The sequence below is a fragment of the Herpailurus yagouaroundi genome, unplaced genomic scaffold (genome assembly GCF_014898765.1).
Source record: "Herpailurus yagouaroundi ecotype Mexico unplaced genomic scaffold, PumYag 142, whole genome shotgun sequence".
In the NCBI taxonomy this organism is placed as follows: Eukaryota; Metazoa; Chordata; class Mammalia; order Carnivora; family Felidae; genus Herpailurus; species Herpailurus yagouaroundi.
In genome coordinates, this window is record NW_024412397.1 from 14900428 (window position 1) to 14912774 (window position 12347).

Here is a 12347-nt window from a genome sequence, read left to right on the forward strand (position 1 = left end):
GCTGATTTTAAATCCCAAGCAGGCTTGTTGCATGAAGCCACAAGCTGGTGAGCAGATAGATGGGTGATCTCTCCTTCATGTGGTTGCGGTGTTTGAATGCTTAATTGATAAAGTATTCCCTGACAGAGCGTTTCAAAAGTTCACATAAATCTGCCACCGCCTCGTCTTCACTTTTAAGCGACTGAACGGAGGAGTCATTTGGGGACAAGCTCCTGAGCCCCTGTTGTTTGTTTTTGGGTTTTGCTTTTTTTTTTTTTTTTTTTTTTAAATGTCCCTGATGATTTGCCGTAAGACATTCGTGAGTTCCAGAGGTTACGGACCGTCTCCCCATGGCCTTGCTGAGCTGTGGGAACACAGGAGCTGGTCGTGGGAAAGCCGGAGCTGGGGCTGGAGAAGGTCACACACACGCTTGAAGGGCGTCCCTGGTGTTAGTAGGAAGTCGTGAATGGTCAACTAAAGGAAAGAATATGGCACTCCAGGTGCATAAAGGTGGGGAGAAGAGACCCCCCCCCCCCGCCCCGCCAGCGGGGACGTGGAGGCTGTCGTAGGAGGAGAGGTAGAGGGAGAGCATGTAGATGGAGGGAGGTGGATGGAGAAGAGTTGGTCAGATGAGGCTGGAAATGTAACTAAATCACCAAAGGACCCACGGAGCCTGGCGGCTATGTGGGCCCTCCCCCTTGGTCGTCAGCAGTGAGTGGGGATTCAAAGCAGTGGCCTGATCAGACGGTTCAAAGCGTGGGAAATTAGGCAGAAAGTGTGGGTGTGAATCCCAGCTCTGCCGGTTACTTGCGCTGTGACTTGGGCAGGTGTTTGGAACATCCTTGTCACCATCTCTTGCTCTGCAACACGGTGACGATGAGGACACCTTCCCCAGGTCGTCTCAAGGATAGAGGAGTCACCATATGTAAATCCCGGGCATGGAGTGGCACCCCTGAGGGCTGGTGGGGATCTGACTTGCCACTTAGGGGCAGCGCACAGGACGGTTGGAGTGCGGCAGAGCGGGGGGCTGGGGGGACCTGGTTTGCAGGGATTTTTGTGGCCATCTGGAATCAAATCCCAGATATGGGCCCTGTGGGAGCCCTGAGTTCCTTTGGAGGCGGTGTGTGTGGTCAGGAATATCTTTGCCTGCTTCTCCTCTCTAGGCTGGGTTGTGAACCCAGGCAGTGGTTGCGGGAACAGACCTGAGAGAAATTTCAGGAGGCAGAGTAACCTGGGCTTGACGAAACTTCAGAAACATTATATTATCTTGTCTTTTGGACAGCGTGGTTACTCCAGTGCCCGATTGTTCTAACGGGGAGATATGTAATTGGATCTTAGCTGGCTAGGCTTCCTTGCAAACTAAAAGAAAATTGCCATTTTTAGAGTTGCATGCGGGTTTCTTTGGGGAGATGTGGACAGATATCATGGGGATATTTGCCTTTAATTTAAAATGAGTTTCCTTGGAAATCCATCGGATTATATGTCTAAACTCTAATGTCGAGAAAACTCTTTTCCGAGGCACAAAAGTATTAGTCCATTATGAACCTCTCTGAGGCAATAGAGACTCTAAGTACTAAATTCCACAACGGAATGGAGGCTGCTAGCAGGCGATTATCGAGGACTTGGGTTTAGGCAGTTTGCAAAACAATTCAGCAAAGTATATAAAGGCAACGGGGGGAAATAGTATTGCTTTTTTTGTGCTGCCAACCAGGTTTGTCACATGGATTAGTAATTTAGATAGGAACAGCCATGAATCACTGCTTAGAGTTTCGCATTTAATTTTATCCTGGAAGCGATTTCCTTTCAAATTCTCGAGCTGTAGTTATCATTAATGAATTAAACATTATGAAACCCAGAGAGCCACTAATTCATTTTGAAATAAGTAGACATTTAAATCTGAAAAAGAAACCTTAAATTTTGTTCAGTGGTGTTTAATATTTTCAAGCCGACAGCATGTGGAATGGTATCTCACGGACGTGTTTTCCCAGAGAGGCTGGTACTGGGGGTACGTGTGCCTGACATCTTGGTGCAGGTCTGGGGCATGAAAGAAGAAATCAGGTTTTCCCCATGGCCAGTGACTGGGTGTTTTCCAGAGGGGAGAGATTTAAATATTTGGAAAAGGAAGCTGATTAGAGTCAGGGCTCCCCACCCAACCAAGGTCCTTATCTCCAGTGCTTTCGTGCTTAACCCTTTCAATCCTGTCCTTTCGTGGGACACCTGCCGTCTCTCTGCGTCACTGCCTTCTTCTGCCTTACCAAGTGCTGCTTTGGGATAGGGCTCGCGCAGTCATCGAGGTCGTTGGACACAGTCTGTGGGAGCTCCGGCCTCTCAGACACTCAAGACCAGCTTCGGGAAGGCACGTCCTCGTGCAGGTGACGGCTGGGCAGGGGCTGGGTGGTTACACGGCAGCGCTTGAAGATTTTAGAGCACACGGTGAGATAGCACACAAAAGCCAGACTCCTTACATTTCAAGCCTGGAAAACATGGTCAGTTTCTTCCCTTCAAAGACTTTAATGTAAAAGAGCTGGCCAGAGAATTGGCAGATTGTGTCTACCATTATGTGAACGTCGTTATGTTCAAAAAAGGCTAAAGGGGCTACGTGTCAAGGCCAGCAAATTTGATTTGGACATGGAAGGTGTCTAAACTTTTGTTTAACTTGTCTTCCCCCCACCTCCCCAAACAAGATTCACCCCCATCTTACCTCTTTTGAAAGCCTTTTGCTTTGTCAGCTGAAGTTATTTTTGGAATGGTCATCTGTGGCAGCCTATGGTCTGGTCTGAGCCTCAGTTTCCTTGTCTGTAAAAGGGGATGATAATACCTGCCCTCCTCTCTATTACGCAGATGGGCATAATGGTTAAATGAGATCATACATATGAAAACACTTGTCTAGTACCTTCTTAAGGATGTGAGGCAGAGAGGTGCCACGAGGCTCAGGCTGGAGGAGGCAGGACTTCCTCCTCCATTCCCTCCCCTACGTAGGGCCTTCCCCTACTTCGTCTCCCTTCTTAGGGGAAGCAAGGTTCCTCTGAGCGACTCAGGACCTTGTCTTTCTTCCTCCAGTTCTATCAGGTGGATGCCCCTGAGCACAAACCTGTGTTTCCTCTTTCCTATTTGGTGCTGCTTCCAAATCGAGAGGTTTTTGTGATTCCTTGGTTGTTCATTTCCACCTCATATTAATTTCCTAGGACTGCCGTGACAAAGTACAAGGAACTGAGTGGCTTAAAACAACGGTAATTTTTTGTCTGACAGCTCTGGAGGCTGGGAGTCTGAATTCAAGGTGAGAGCCGGGCGACGCTCCCCTGAAGCCTATAGGGGAGGACGACTCCTTGCCTTTTCCAGCTCCTGATATTGCTGGCAACCCTTGGCTCGTAGATGCATCTCATCTCATGCCTATGTCATCACAGGACCCTCTTTCCTCAGGTGTCTCTTCTCCTCTTGCCGAGCACACCAGTGGTATTGGATTCAAGGCCCTCTCATCAACATGACCTCATCTTACCAAATGACATGTGCAGCAGGCCCTAATTCCCAGCAAGGCCACATTCTGAGGTACGAGGGGCTAGGGCTCGAACATACCTTCTTTTGAGACTCCCTTCAACACCCTCTACATGCGCGCACACACACACATACACACACACACACACACACACACACACACACACACACACACGTGGATTGCTACTCATGCACACCACAGCTTCAAGTCCCTTTTCAGAGGGTAGCACTTGCCACCCTGGACAGGAAGGCAGCTCCCCCAGCTCTTTCCAGAACCGGTAGCTGTGACATTATGTCTCTAGTGACTGTGTTGCAGGGCCTCTGAGAACATGGTCAGTGAGGCCTCTGCTGCACTTCGGAAGAAACTCAAGAGTTTGAATTAGTACCAACCAGCCCTCTCATGCTCTGTTGCCGATTTCACTTAAGTCAACTAAGCCTGAAACCAAGAAGCTTCGATGGTACCGGTGGGAAGTACCAAAGTCCTTCCAATTTTATTGGAGACAGTTGGGTTTATCAGAAGTACTGAGTTGGGAATTTGAGCAAACGCGTGCTCTGTCCCCTTCTGTGCAGTGGAACAAGTATGCGGTGGCCTCAGAGTCCAGCAGGCAGGCGAGCCCCAGTGCATGTCCATAATAGGGGGCTGGCCCACATGAGCCAGAAAGGACATCCTCTCCCCTCCTGCACTGGGTAATCGACATAACTCGGTGTGTAAGAAACCTGGTTTCCCCAGAGAGAGTTCATACTGTAAGACGAAGCCGGGAGACTCTGGGTTAGTTTTCATTTTGCCCCCATCTCGCCAACTGAACTTAGTCACGGTTCTTGTTAGAATGGGATCCTAGGTTTCTCATCTCTGTGTGAAAATAGTGAAATTTGCTGCATCATGATGTCTGCAGGGCAATTAATAGGTTGCTGTATGCGAGCTGCGGCAGACCTCAAGTAAATAGTGAGGGGCTGGTGATGAGGACAGCCTTTCAGTCGCTCTGCGTCCACCAGTAAATAGGCTAAAACGGAGACATTTAAAGAAGAACGTGGTCTGAAATGCAGAGGGCTGGTCGAAGAGCTGCCGGTCTTGTTCTTGGGGCCCAGCCAGGCCCAGAAGGAGTGCGGTGGACTTGCCCCGTGGGAGCCCTGGGAGGAAGTCCACCTGTCAGATACGATGGAGAGGCCGCGGAAGGTCGGGGACTCGGCGGCGACCTCTCGGGATAATGGGTTGCAATGGGAAGTTGAAGGAGGCAGAATCGGGGAGTATTGCCAGAGGTGGCGGTATCTCAGGGACAGAGTCCCAGTCCTAGAGTACAGGGTTGAAGGAAGGGTGGTAGATCCAGGTGCTTGGGGGAGGGAGGGGCAGCCAGGGGTCCAGTGAGCTTCAGACCTGGAAGCCTAAGGAATCAAGAACGCGAGTGGAGGTAGAGGAGCCCGGGCAGGATGTCCTAGCCAAGTCGGCATTCCGGGGGGACTCGGGTAGGGTCCCAGAGGATGGCACCAGAGTTACCCAGGCGTCTCCACTGAGGTTGGGGTTGATCCTAGAAACTGGAGTAGGTGGGAGGGATTCATTCGTGACACAAGAGGCCTGGGGCAGCCTGACTCCAAGTTGAGACAGACCACATGTGGGACAGAGCCATCACCCTACCCTGCTTCACTCATTTCAATAGACTTTGTAGACTTAGAGATCCTAAAAATAAAGCTCAACTCACACCCACCACCTGAGCATAGACTAGGGCTGTTTTTCCTGCTGCTGTTGTTTTAGTTATCTGATGACTTAAAGTAACAGGGCAAATGCATTATTTTGGAAAATGCTATTAAACAATTTTTTTTAAGTTTTTTTCCTTTTTTTTTATAAAAAATTTTTAAATGTTTATTTATTTTTGAGAGAGAGAGAGAGAGCAGGGGAAGGGCAGAGAGAGAAGGAGACACAGAATCCGAAGCAGGCTCCAGGCTCTGAGCTGTCAGCACAGAGCCCGATGTGGGGCTCCAACCCATGAACTGTGAGATCATGACCTTAGCTGAAGTCAGACGCTTAACCGACTGAGCCACCCAGGCGCCCCAAGTTTTTTTTTTTCTTTTGTGTGTGTGTGTGTGTGTGTGTGTGTGTAAGAGAGAGAGAGAGAGAGAGAGAGGGAGAGCAAGTGCAGGAGAGGGGCAGAGAGAAGGAGAGAGAGAATTCCAAGCAGGCTACACATTGAGAGTGCAGAGCCTGATGCAGGGTTTGAACTCACAAACTGTGAGATCATGACCTGAGCCGAAATCAAGAGTTGGACGCTTAACCAACTGAACCACTCAGGCGCCCTGGAAAACACTGTTGAACCTAGATGTTTATACACTTCCGTGACAAATTTACCTTAAGTGACTATTGATTAACAGGGCTGGGACTGCGAGGTGTTTTGTGATAGAGTGCTGTCCAAAAATAGAATGAAGAAAGGCAAACAGCCCTGTCTTTGGCTGGCCAGGGCCTGGAAGACGTGGAAGTAATGTGGAATTATGTGCTACTTTTCCGCTTCGTACAAGCAGAACATGGCCATGAACCATGAGGCCTGGGCATTAAAGAAATCCATGTACCCACAATGGGATATTACTCAGTCATAAAAAAAAGAATGAAATCTTGCCATTGGGGACAACGTGGACGGATCTAGAAGGTATTTTAGGCTAGGTGAAACAAGTCAGACAAAGGCAAATGGCATATGTCACATATATGTGGAATCTAAAAAACAAAACAAACAAGCAAAAACAGAAGTAGCCTCCTGAAAACAGAGAACAAACTGGTGGTTGCCAGAGGGGGAGGGGGGCGGGGGAGGGGACAAAACAGGTGAAGGGAATTAAAAGATACAAACTCCCAGTTATAAAACAAGTCACGGGGATGAAAAGTCCAGCATGGGGAATAATAACGTTGCATGGTGAGGACACTTATCGTGATGGGCAATGAGTGATGTATAGGGTCGTCGAGTCACTATGTTATAGACCTGAAACCAGTATAACATTGTATGTCAATTACACTTCACTTATAAAAATGTAAAAAAGGTAATTGGGAGGTTATGAGGAGAATTGCAGTAGTAACAACAGACAATGAGGAGCATTCTCTTGCCTGTCTCTGCTTGTAGGCAAAACCCTGTTGATGCAGGTGTTGAAAATTTACTTCATTTTTCCAGGACTCAACCCAGAGTATTCTGAGGCCCTAAAGGTTCAAAAGCAAGGCCCAGGTGGAATGTACGACAGCTTTTGATGCAAAAATTATTTTAGTGTCACCATGAAAACAAAATCACATGGACAGTGCTTCATGTCCTGAGGGAGGCATCGAAATAAGGAGGTGGGTGGTCGGGAGTTGGGTGCCTCGCCTTTGGATGAATCATCTAATTTCCTTAGAGTCTCAGTTTTCCCATCTGCAAAATAGGGAAAATTGTACACTTTCTCCCTTTTACGGTATTGGGTCCTAGACACAACACTGGAAACTGATATGTTATACAACTGGTAAGTAGGGGTTATCAGCACAAAGGTAAAAAGTCAGCTTCTCCCCCTTTTGTGCCCATTCCCCTGCATCTTATTTACATTATATTCACTCCAGAGTTTTGATTGAAAAATGCTTGTTTTCCCGTGTTTTACTACTTAATTAATCTAAAATGTTGCCCTGAGTAATGGCACTCTATCTAGACGAGGGCTGTTCAAAGAGGAGAAATTGTGCAGAAGGATGTTTGTAAATAATGCTTAGGTGACACGATTGTGATAATTATGGCTTTTTGAAGATGAGTTTTATAGCAAGTCTTCAATTTTCCTGTCACTTGTTTTCTGGGCTCTCCCACTTAAGCAGGCACATTTGTTTCATGGAACTAGCTCTTCGGGGACCTGAATCCCGGGAGAGCTCAGCAGCTCTGTGAATCCACTTTTCATTTTCTGTGGCTAATTTTGCAGACTTTCAAGAGGATGCAGGTTGCTTTACTGTCCCCTTTCCCCAGCCCAGGTAAGGACAGAAGGAAGAGGGTGTAGCAAATTCCTAACCACTCAGTCTCCAGCTCATAATGAATAGCCATCCCTGCCTCAGACTGACCTTGAACTCTATACCGGGCCCCCAGTGGCCAGAAGGGGCCCTAGTGATGATGCTCTGATGATGCTTTGGGTGGAATCCCCAGCTCAAGGTTGACCCCTCTCCCCATTCTCGCACATCCCTTCCCTGTCTCTTGGGAGGTTCTGAGCCCTGGAGGCGTCCTGAAAATGAGGACCCTCCCGCAGTTGTATGAGCACCCTCAGGAGTCTTTGAAATAAACTCTCGGGACCTCCAGGCTTTGTAGCTTTCTCAGGAGAGGGACCCAATTTTCTATTTCACTATGTTGTTCTCCAGCTTTTTGTTGTTCAGGGTCTTGACCATCAGTGTCATGTCTTTAGTTTATTTACTAACTCAGTTGGAATCTAATTCCAGATAGAAGTCAGCCAGTAAACTCTGTTAATGGCTCTTTTTGGAAGCTTCTAGAGTCCCCATTGGAGGAGCCCTTGGAGGTCATCTTGTCCAGCCCTCTCACCTTAACCAGTGAGAACCCTGAGGCCCAGAGGAGTTGAGTGGCTGGTCCAGGTGAATTAATGGCAGAACCAGAACATGAACCCAGGGCTCTTCAACCACCTGGATGTAGGGAAACAAACATGGAGTAAAGAATGCTTAGCAGGTGTGTTCCCTATTAGCCAGCTTATACCTGAGTCACATGGATTAGAACATCCTCGTTTTATGACAAGTTTATGGTTGATTCCTGGTAAACCAGAACTCCCATGTAAAGCTACCTTGTTGAAAAGCTTTAAAAATGCATTGGTGTACTTTTCTGAAATAGTGGCCCAGAGGGACTCCTAGTTGTCAGGGGATCTTGCTGCCCCTAAGAATCATTCCAAAATATTGGTTATAATTGTATAAAATGATCGCTTCCGAGCCTGGATTTGGCATGAATGAAAGCCACGAAATCTATTTCAGTGTTCCTCCGGTCTCCCACCACATTAGCTTATTTAAAATATACTATTCTGGTTGTTTGAATTATTCCACATGATCTTTAAAGCCCTGTTTGTTGTTATGTTATAGTTTTGGGTATGGAGTCGAGTTATCTTAGTTCATGTAAATCATGTAACTTGCTCGCATTATACCAGTTGCCTTCTGATGCAGCAGTGATATTTTTTTTCCCCTGACCTACCATTTTCCCATCAGATTGAACACAGACTCAGGCAAGGTATAAGCTTGGCAGTGAGATTTGCTTGGCTTGTTTACTTTCTCCCATTGTTAAAGTGGCTATGATTCAGCACCAGGTTCTTCTCTCCCTGATGTGCTTGGGAGGAGGGGTATGTGTCACCCCAAGGCATCAGTGAAAGTGTGACCATCATATGAGAACGTCCTTTGTGTAGAAAAGCCTTACCCACTGCTTCCTGATGACTCTAGCTGAAATAATACCACCTTCCAGAAAAACCACTGAGATTCTAAATACATACCACGTCCTCAGTTAAGAAGGCAGAAGGTAATTCTGAATAGCATGCAGGATATAGGGGCATCATGCTGCTTTCAAGCGTGCAGGCTATGGACATCACTTATAAATTTTTCTCGAGATGGGTGTTATATATGTATATGTCTTAGCAAGTTCAGATTGTTTTGGTTTCTTCAAACTGAGAGCTCGCTTTTTCTCTGCATGTACTTTCTTGCGCAGCTAACTCTGAGATAGTTATGACATCATAGTCTGTATAATGGATTACTGCCTCAGTGGGCTTTCTGGTTCTTCCGGCCGTAGGGAAGGGGTCTGGCTTGAAGTGTGTTTACCAGTGGTAGTGCATGGAAGTTTCCACTTGGCAGGTACTGGCTGAGGAACTGAGATAATGACTGAGGCTGAGTGAAAACACTTCTTGTTAGCAGTGTGGTGAGAGCTTGGAAAGGAAAGTAATACTGCAAACATCACCTTAGCGTGGGGAAGCAACACTTGTGGCAGAGGGAAAGTGAGACTTAGAAATATGAGATCAGATTTAAATTCAGCCCGGTCCCAGACATGAGACCGGGTTAAGTCATGCAGCTCTGGGTTTTAACTGAAAAATAAGGATGGTGGGCAGGGGCGACGGGCAGGATGGTAGTGGTGACATTTGCCTTACTCTGGGACAGGCTGAATAATGGCCCCCCCAAGATATCCTTGTCCTGATCCCCCGAACCTGTGAATGTTACCTTACGTGGCAAAAGGGACTTTGTAGAAGTGATTAGGGATCTGGAAATGGAGAGGTTATCCTGGATCATCTGTGTGGGTCTAAAGTAATCGCAAGGGTCGTTCCTGAGAAGACAGAGGCAGCGAAGGAGCCATGCATGGGTCAAACAATGCAGGTGACCTCTAGAGGCTGAAAAAAGCAAGGAACAGATTCTCCCCTCAGGGCCTTCAGAAGGAACCAGCCAAGCCCACACCTTGACTTTGGGTTAGGGAGGCTCTTTTGAGTCTGGCCTCAGAAGAGGCCCCTCTGGCCTCCAGAACCGTAAGAATAAATTCATGTTGTCTTAAGCCACTAAGGTTGGGATAACTTGTTATAGCAGCAAGAGAAAACTAATACCTCCTAGTGCTTATAACGATTACATGTGACTTTGTATTTCTATATCTGTAACTCTCTTTCTTATATTTGTAAGTGCTGCATGGATTTGAGTACTTTTAAAATGCATTTTTATATTCATCTGAATTTCCAGATTAAAGTGGTATGGAGATGTCAGGAAGACCAGGAGAACAATTTCAATTATGCAGCGAAAGATTGTGTCTGAAAATTTAAACTCATGTTATCGGCTAATTACTAATTGTGAAGTTGTTCATGGTCATTAGCATCTGTGAGTCACTTAGTTGAGCAGACAGGTGTGCCCCTTGCTTTCTGTACCTGTGGGTCTCAACCTCGGATGTTCGGTGGAGTCACTGGGAGGGCTTTTAAAAGTCCCAGCGTCCAGACCTCACCCCAGGACAATTAAATCAGCATCTCCACAGGTGGAACTTGAGCATTGGTGTTTTTTAAATCTCTCCAAGTGATTGTAGTGTTCAGCCAAGAATGAGACCCACTGCAGAGGTATGTGCCTGCTAAGTAAGATTTTAAATCAGTTTTCTGAAGTCTGACGACCTAGATGTTCTTTTGAGTTTTGGGGAAAATGCTCTGCTGGGGACTCTGTGTTATATCTTTCAATGATATTAACATAATCGGTTTATGAGCTGTGGTATAATTCTGGCAAGAAATACAAAAGTCTAGTTAGCCAACAGCTCCTGAGATGTTCAGCAGATTGGTGTGCCCACAATTTCAATAAGCAAATACTTTTCTCCTTGTATTGCCCAAAGGCTTTTAAAAGCAAAAGTGAGGGAGAGAGAAGAAGGATGTTGAGACCTTCTCCGTAAATGGTTGATCTCCTTGAGAATTGATAAGAATTGTATTTATTCACGTTATATGTCCTTACATTTCCAGTCTGGAGGAGAAAATAATCATTTTTGAAATTTCTTCCTTTGGAACCACTGGTGGCAGAAGCTGTGGTCTTTGAAAGTTGCCTCCCTGTGTTCCTGGGCGCTTTGAGCTGTGATGTGTCGCTGAGGGCATCTCTGGGCTGCCTGTCACTAAGATGGCCCTTGTCTTTGACAGCAGGTGATGTTACCTGCATCTCGTATGTCACAGGGAGGGTATTACAGATAAAATTGTTTTTATAAATCACAAGGTGCTATGCGAATGTTGCGATTGTATTTTCAGTGGGAATTCTGGGTTGAAGTTAGAAAGCTGATAGAAAGCCTGTAGCATAAACTTATATTCATGTATAAGAACAGATAGAGGTCCTTATTTTCTAGTGTTCTAAGGTAGTGACCGAGGAGATGCACTGGGTCTTGCACCTGTAGATGGCACGTGACTTTTTAAACATTTTTTTTTAAGAGAGAGAGAGAGAGAGCATGAATAGGTTAAAGGGGCAGAGAGAGAGAGAGACTCTTAAGCAGACTCCATGCTCAGCGTGGAGCCCAGCCCAGGACTCAATCCCACAACCCTGGGATCATGACCTGAGCTGAAATCAAGAGTCGGACGCTCAACCAGCTGAGCCACCCAGGTGCCCCAGCATGTGATTTTTTTTTTTTTATTTTTTTAGTGGTCATTTAGCTAGTTGGGTTTAATTTTCTTTTCTATAAATGAAAACACTAATGATGTTTTGGGTGTCCAGATACTAGGGCCGTACTACAGTGTATCTCTGGTACTGTTTAAATCTTGGCTCTGAAACTTACTGGCTGCGGGATGCTCAGGAAACTATTTAACTTCTCTCTACCTGAGTTTCTGCATCCTTATAATGGGTGAGTGAGATACCTTCTCCTAGGACTGTTGTAAGGATTAAGTGAGGCCCCTAGAAAACTTGGTACCGTTTCTGGATGTGTCCCATAGATCTGTTCTCCTACCTCCTCACTCAAATGTGGGACAATTCAGGAACCTAGGTAAGTGTGTTTTCCACCTTTCTTTCTTCCCTCCATCCCTCCCTTCAGTAAATGTTTATTGGATACCTGGTACTCATAGGAACTACACTGTGGCTACAGTGTTAATGTGAAGTAGATGGTGTGTTCCAGAACTTTAGTGGTTTAAAAGTTTGATTTAAAATATTGATACAAAGTGGTGATAGGGCAGGACCGGCTGAGCAAAGCCTGTCTGTTTCTGTGAGATCAGAAATGTAAGACTGCTGTGGTTTATCTGTACCAACCAGAGTAAGATTGTAAGATGTTTTTTATAATTGTGGATATCAGTAGATGGCCTTGGGGACCAAATACAGGAAGGTCGTAGGCATGTTGCTGATGCACTGAGTGGTTGCCTGGGAAATGGACATGGTCTCTGATCTGATTTGCCAGATAATCGGTCATTTATCAAAGCAAACATTGTGACAAGGCGTTTTTTGTGTGCTT

General features: G+C 46.2%; 1 protein-coding gene across 6 annotated transcripts in view; it reads left to right on the forward strand.

Annotated features, from left to right (window-relative positions):
* RNF152 (ring finger protein 152) overlaps nucleotides 1–12347 on the forward strand; it is an 82365-nt gene that overhangs the window by 26699 nt on the left and 43319 nt on the right. The window contains exon 2 of one of the 6 annotated variants that reach the window (XM_040478653.1): nucleotides 3400–3525. The exons of the other annotated variants lie outside the window; for them this stretch is intronic. The gene's annotated coding sequence lies outside the window, so the exon portion shown is untranslated. The remainder of the gene's footprint in view (nucleotides 1–3399; nucleotides 3526–12347) is intronic. 6 annotated transcript variants of the gene reach the window in all.